The following is a 7,597-nucleotide window of genomic DNA, read 5'->3' as shown; positions in this document are numbered from 1 at the left end:
AAATATTTGAGATTTCGCATTCCAGACATTCTTTCCACACTTCCCATACTTCACCACCAGATGTCAGGGTACAGCTCATCCTGACTCTGCTTACATAGTGATAGCAGCAGACCCTCTGGAATCCCTGATCGATTCTCTGGAGCCAACTCCGATAACATGGCCACGTTAACCATCACTGGAGTCCAGGCACAGGACGAGGCTGATTATTACTGTCAGGTGTGGGACAGCAGCACTGCTCACAGTGACACAGCCAGATGAGGAAGTGAGACACGAACCTCGTGTCATCAAAGGGGAACATTTAAGAGCATTCATCCTGTGACAGCGTGAGGGGCCATTTCAGAGGTGGGGGAGCAGGTAGCGTATTTAATCTGCCCACAAATCCCTCCAGGCAGAGCCTGGGACCACGCTGTGTCTCCCTCATAACAACAGAGCTCTAAAGGACAATTCAGAGAGCGAGGGGATCTCGTCCCCATTTCTGTTAAAGGGACAAACTGGACTCGCACCCAGTCCCTGGCTCCATGTCAGTTCTCTCATCTCACCTCTTCTCTGATACCCTCAGGAATGAGGACGCCCCTCACCTGGCAACAGTCTAAGGCTGGACACTGTTCTCCAAACTTCTATTGCCAAAGTCTGACACGTTCTCTTCTCCTCGCACCTTTGTCTTGACAGCGACACACACACGCACACACACACAAACACACACACACTTCCCTGCATTGGGAACAGGGGATGGACCCTGGCACTGGAGAACATCACTTGAGTGTCAGGCTCCTGGAGCCGGCAGCCAGAGCTCCCTTTCCCCCTCGCCAACACCACGAGCCTTGGGGGCACCTGTGTCCTGCACCCAGGAGAACTCAGACCCCACCCAGCCTCCTGAGATCCTGCACAACAGCCTGCCCACGAGCAGGGCTGAGGCCTGTGACAAGCCCCCATGTGGCACCAGCAGGAAGGAGAAGAGCCTCAGTCTCTGAGTAACGGGAACGTTAAAGGGCTGATTTCTGAGGTGAAACGCGCAGGAGCAGGACGGCTCTGACTGCAGAGAGCTGCACCAAACACTCAGAGCCATGAGCGAGGGCGAAGGTTAGTTAGCACAGCCCTGACACCAGAGGGAGGGAGGCAGTGTGAATGCACTGGGCTGAGTTCACTGCTCCTGGCTTAAAACAAGAATGTACTTCTGCTGCTTCCATCTGCTACCATCACTGGTCAGTTGGTGCAGGAGCTGGGACTAGAACTACAGAGTTCCCGGCTCCAAGTCCTGTCCGCTGAGCGCTGCCGCTCACCCCTCCTGCTGGGGCAGGCTCAGTGCTGCCGCTGGTGGGCACCTGCCCGTCTCTGCTCCCTGGTGGGGACATTCTGGGATGGAGATCGAACGTGATTAACAACAACTTCACAATAGCTTATGCAAACCTCTTTATTCAATCCCAAACTGAAGGGTGCTGCTTTCCTGCACAACGTACACCCCACGGCAACCACTGACACCCCACAGACCTGCTCTGCCCGCCCAGCAATGCAGATAGCACAGACCTGAGCCACATGATCAGCAGAGATTGAAACCAGGCCAAAATGACCACTTGAGACAGTTGCGAGTTACTTAATAGTTTGCCTCAAGAAACAGATCAGTATTCAGAACAGCCAAGGGTCCTTTGCGGTGGTGTTTGTGCAGGTCTCACATGAAGCTGCGGTGCTGGCCACACGCAGTCCTGTGCTGGGGTGGGTAAGGGCTGAGTCTTCCCTCCCCTGGCACAGGCTCCACCACTACGCAGACAGCTCTCCGTTCTCCTGTCAGTGGAGAGGCCCATTCTGCTCCCAGAGGAGCATTGGAAAGTCCCCCAGCAGACAGCTCTAGTGGGCTCCTCCCCTGCCAAGCAGGCACTGTTACTGCGAACCCCCAGGGGGCCTGAGGAAAGGGAGAGGGGACACACCCCTGCCTCTCAGGAGGTGGCCAGGTTCCTCAGCAGCCCATCAGTTTCTCTACTTCTGAATCAAATCCTCAGGGGAGTGGGGTGAACACAGCAGTGATTCCATTACCAACTCTCCTGAGGGTTCTCACCATGCATCTGCTGTACTGGCGTTGTGCAGAGCAGGGATCGAGCTCTCTGGGGGGATGTCACCCCGAAACAGGGTTTGTTGGGAGTCCCCATTGGGTGCAGCCTGGGGCATTGAAAGGCAGAGACGCTCTTCCAGGATATTGTTATTACATCTGAACTCTGTGGAGATTTTCGGTCCCCCTGGTGTTGGGGCTCTAAGGTGGTGACGGTCAATTTCTACTGTCTGGCAAGGTTCACAAGCTCAGAGTAAAGCATCGTGCAGGAGCCCAGGGTGGTTCTGCCTCCCTGCCCCTTACCCTGGGGACAAGTCTGCCTGGGTCTGACAGAGTTACATTCATGTAGCCACAGCCCGATGGCTTCCCAGCTCTAGAATGTCTTAATCTTCATCCAGGGGCTGCAGCTGCCTGAATAACTGACTGAGCTCTGCCCAACGTGACTAAGCCAGGGGCCTGATCAGCCTGGTTAGTGTAGAGAAGAACATCCTTAAAGGAAGAGGGTGAATGCTGGAAGAGACTGGCTAGCGATGTTACCTACATCCCTGGAGAGTCAGGGATGGGATCATGGCAAATGCAGTGCTGGCCACTAGAGGGCGATATTAATCTGTGCGAGCCGACCCCACTGCTGGGAGTGGCTGTGAGGGCTGGTGTGCACCAGTCCTGGGTGTTGGGTGAGGTGCGTGTGCCACACGCTCAGAGTCAGGGGCTGTCAGTGCCAAGGACCAGACCCCTCGGGCTTCAGCCCACAAACACTCACACTCTGTTCAATAACAAACGACGCTGTGCAAGGGCTGACAGGAATAAATGGGGCCATCACACTTGGCACGACAGCTGAACGGTACAAAGAAAAGATGAACCAGCAGCTCCTCACGCATTCCTGTTGGAGTGGGGGGCAGGCCAGACCTGAGCAGGGGTGTGACTCACTCACTCACTAGGGGCCAGGTTCCAGTTCCCAGAGTGAGGAGCCAGGCCCAGCCAGCCCCATGGAATAGGGAGTTTGTGCATCAAATCGGGACAGTCCTGCGAACCAGGGGATTGATGAAATGTCTGCGAATATCAGCTTCCCTCATCCAACCCTAGGATGACCAGATGTTCCATTTTTATAGGGACAGTCCTGTTTTTTTGGGCTTGTTCTTATATAGTCTCCTATTACCTCCCATCCCATCCCAGTTTTTCACATTTGCTATCTGGTTACCCTATCCAGCCTGCACTCCAAAACTAGCCTCAAAACCAGTCCCCCACCAACAGCACCCACCCCACATCGAGCCCCAACAATTATCCCCATCCAACAGCGCCCACCCCATCCACACCCCAGAAATGATCACTCCAAAACTGGCTAGCATTTCTTCCTACAACGACCAAAAATGGTGGCATGACTCTGAAAACAATTGTGGCCTGGGGGCATTAGAAGAAACCACAGTTTACTCTGAGGTCCCAGGCAGATAAAGTTGGAGGATTCTGTGGAGATGAGTCTGCACTTGACTTTCTGAGCAGACCAACCCCATAGGGAGCTCCTCACCTCTGGGACGAGCTAGACGTTCTCCTTGCCAATGAAGAGCAAAGCAGTTCTTCCCTACATAGTTATCTGAGGGGATTTATGCAGAGAGACTCTCCCCTGGGTCCCTTTGCTCTTGGGGAGTGAAAGGCAGCAGCAGCCAGTGAGCAGGGAGCTGATTTGCATGAAAGGGCCGTTCTCCAGCTCTGGGGGTTTAAGAGAGAATCGGAGGGTCCCAGCCACAGACCCGTTTGCCTCAGGAAGCCGAGCTCATCTGGATTCCCACCATGGCCTGGGCCCCTCTGCTCCTCACGCTGCTCACTTACTGCTCAGGTATTATAAGCAAGAGAGCTTTTCTTCATCTCTTTATTCAGGGGATTTTCTCTTCCTCAGGTTCCTGCACAGCCTGAGGTCTGTTAGCTCTTGAAAGATTCATTTTATCCTCATGTTTTCTCCTCCGTCTCAGGTTCTCTCTCCCAGTACGTGCTGACCCAGCCGCCTTCAGTGTCTGTGTCTCCAGGGCAAAAGGCTCAACTGACCTGTTCTGGAAACAACATCGGTAGCAAGGATGTGCAGTGGTACCAACAGAAACCTGGCAGTGCCCCGCTACTCATTATATATAGGGATAGCAGAAGACCCTCCGGAATCCCAGATCGATTCTCTGGTGCCAACTCTGGTAACACGGCCACATTAACCATCACTGGAGTCCAGGCGCAGGATGAGGCTGATTATTACTGTCAGGTGCGGGACAGTGGCACTGCTCACAGTGACACAGTCAGATGGGGAAGTGAGACACAAACCTCTTGTCATCAAAGGGGAACGTTTAATAGCATTCGCCCTGTGACAGCGTGAAGAGCCATTTCAGAGGTGGGGAAGCAGGTATCATATTTAATCCACCCACAAATCCTTCCAGGCAGAGCCTGGGACTACGCTGTGTCTCCCTAATAACCCTTGTGAACAATCTCACCCCGTGCACAGAGCTCTAAAGGACAATTCGGAGAGCAAGGGGATCTCGTCCCCATTCCTGTTAAAGGGACAACCTGGATTCGCACCCATTGCCTGGCTCCATGACTCTCGGGATGAGATCAGAATCTCAGCCTTCATTGCAAGACATTACAGCCAGTCCTCATGGGTTGGTAAGAAAAGCTTGAAGTGTGACTGCAGTGTCCCTGATACCTGCCTGAGTCTGCAGAGAGCCTGAAACAATAGCTCCAAGTGCTGTGACCCACCCCATCATCTTAACCCTGAGAACCTGCTGCTTGGTGTAGGTTCTCACCACCAGAGCACTCTGGGTATTGGGGCCCTAACTGATGTCATCTCAGCATAGCTCTGCTGGGGTGCTGGTCACACACCCCTGTGCTGGGGTGAATAAGGGCTGAGTCTTCCCTCCCGAGGCACAGGCTCCACTGCTATGCAGACAGGGCTCCGCGCTCCTGTGAATCAAAAGCAGGGCCAGCTTTAGGCTGATTCAACCGATTCCCCTGATTTGGGCCCCACACCTAAGAAGGCCCCGCGCCCAAGCCCTGGTACGGCATGCCGGCAAGAGCCAGTGCACAGTACCGGGGTGGCCCGGCTTCTCTAGGAGACAATTTAAAGGTCCTGGAGCTCCCAGCAGGGGCTGGAGCCCCAGGCCCTTTAAATTGCCGCCAGAGTCCCACTGCTGGAGCCCTGGGGTAGCAGCAGTGGGGCTCTGGGGGCTATTTAAAAAGTCTGGGGCTCCTGCTGCCTCTACTGCCCTGGCCCCTTAAATAGCCACTGGAGCCCTGCCGCTTTCCCAGGGCTCCTGTAGCTATTTAAAGGGCCGGGGCAATAGAAGCAGGGGAGTCCCAGGCCCTTTAAATAGCCCCCAGAGCCCTGGAATAGCGGGGGGCTCAGGGACTATTTAAAGGGCTGGGGCTCCAGCTGCCTCTGCTGCACCCGCCACCTGCACCAGCTCCGCAGCCCCTGCCCTGCCCGCAATCAGCCCCTGTCTCCAGCCAGCCCCTGCTGCACCCGCTGCCCTGCCTCCAGCCCTGCCCCCCCTGCCCGCACCAGCCCTGCCACCCCCGCCAAACCTGCACCAGCCCTGCACCTCCTGTCCACAGCCAGCCCCTGCCGCACCCCCCTACGGCGCTGCCCAAAGCCAGCCTACCCTCCACACACACACCCTGCCCTGCCCGCACCAGCCCCTGCCTCCAGCCAGCCCCATGTCCACTGATGCTCTGCAGTTCCCAGGGCAGTAACCCTGCACAGCTGCTTCAATGAGGGGGGCAGGGAGCAGCTGAGACCCACACATGTGCACACCACTAGAGTGACCAGACAGTAAGTGTGAAAAATCGGGATGGCGGGGGAGGTAATAGGAGCCTATATAAGAAAAAGATCCAAAAATCGGGACTGTCCCTATAAAATTGGGACATCTGGTCACCCTAGCACACCGCCAGGGAGTGGTAGGGACCCAGACATGTGAAACGGAGCTCATTAATAACCGATCAACAGCATATATGATGCAATGTTATTAAAACATAATTTTATTATTTATATAGTTGTGGAAAGTAAATAATACATGGAAGAAATAAAAGGCTTTTCTTCCACTTTTTTTTTTAGTCATCCCTGCCAGGGCCCTGCTGAAAATGTTCGAATTGAGCCTCGCACTTCCTAATGCCGGCCCTGATCGAGAGGCCCATTCTGCTCCCAGAGGAGCGCTGGAAAGTTCCCCAGCAGACAGCTCTCATGTGGGCTCCGGGCCAAGCAGGCATTGTTACTGCGAACCCCAGGGGGGCCTGAGGAAAGGGAGAGGGGACACACCCCTGTCTCTCAGGAGGTGGCCAGGTTCCTCAGCAGCCCATCAGTTGCTCTTCTTCTGAATCAAATCCTCAGGCAAGCAGGGTGAATACAGCAGTGATTCCACTACCAACTCTCCTGAGGCTTGTCAACAGGCACCTGCTGTACTGGACTGTGCAGAGCAGGGATCGAGGGCTCCAGGGGGATCTGACCTCTGAAAGAGGGTTTGCTGGGAGTCCCCAATCAGTGCAGCCCAGAGACTCAAAAGACAGAGACGCTTTTCCAGGATATTGTTATTACATCCGAACTCTCAGTGTAGGGGCTCTAAGGTGGTGACGGGCAATTTCTACTCTGTCCAGCAAGGTTCACAAATGCGGGGCAAAGCTCAGTGCAGGAGCCCGGGGTGATTCTGTCTCCCTGCCCCTTCCCCTGGGGACGGGTCTGTCTGGGTCTGACAGAGTTAGATCCATGTAGCCTGACCAGCCTGGTTAGTGTGGAGAAGAACATCCTCAAAGGAAGAGGGTGAATGCTGGAAGGGACTGGCTAGTGATGTTACCTGCAGCCCTGGAGAGTCAGGGATTGGATCATGGCAAGTGCAGCCCTGGGCACTAGGGGGAGATATTAATCTGTGGGAGCCGACCCCACTGCAGGGAGGGGCTGTGAGGGCTGGTGTGCACGAGCCTGGGTCTTGGGTGAGGTGCGTGTGCCACACACTCAGAGTCAGGGGCTGTCAGCGCCCAGCACCAGACCCCTCCGGCTCCAGCCCACAAACACTCACACTCTGCTCAATAACAAAGGACGCTGTGTGAGGGCTGCCAGGAATAAATGGGGCCATCACACTTGGCACGACAGCTGAACGGTACAAAAAAAGACGAACCAGCAGCTTCTCCCTCATTCCCATGGGGCAGCCAGGCCAGACCTGAGCAGGGCTGTGACCCGCTCACTAGGGGCCAGGTTCCAGTTCCCAGAGTGAGGAGCCAGGCCCAGCCAGCCCTGTGGAATAGGGAGTTTGTGCATCAAACTAGGACAGTCCTGAGAACCATGGGACTGATGTAAGGTCTGCGAATACCAACTGCCCTCACTGACTTTCTGAACAGACCAAACCCACTGAGAGCACCTCACCTCTGGAGCGAGCTAGACGCTCTCCCTGCCAATGAAGAGCAAAGCAGTCCTTCCCTACACAGGTGTCTGGGGGGATTTATGCAGAGAGACTCTCCCCTGGGTCCCTTTGCTCTTGGGGACTGAAAGGAGCAGCAGCCAGTGAGCAGGGGGCTGATTTGCATAAGGGGCCGTTCTCC

General features: G+C 55.2%; 2 gene segments (V, D, J or C); both read left to right on the top strand.

Moving 5' to 3' along the window:
* LOC142045840 (immunoglobulin lambda variable 3-21-like) overlaps positions 1-7,597 on the top strand; it is a 100,785-nt gene that overhangs the window by 26,562 nt on the left and 66,626 nt on the right.
* Positions 1-7,597, top strand: part of LOC116815929 (immunoglobulin lambda variable 5-39-like) — a 114,033-nt gene that overhangs the window by 77,206 nt on the left and 29,230 nt on the right.

Source organism: Chelonoidis abingdonii, chromosome 22 (assembly GCF_003597395.2).
Source record: "Chelonoidis abingdonii isolate Lonesome George chromosome 22, CheloAbing_2.0, whole genome shotgun sequence".
Classification (NCBI taxonomy): Eukaryota; Metazoa; Chordata; order Testudines; family Testudinidae; genus Chelonoidis; species Chelonoidis abingdonii.
This window is presented reverse-complemented; position numbering and strand designations above follow the sequence as displayed.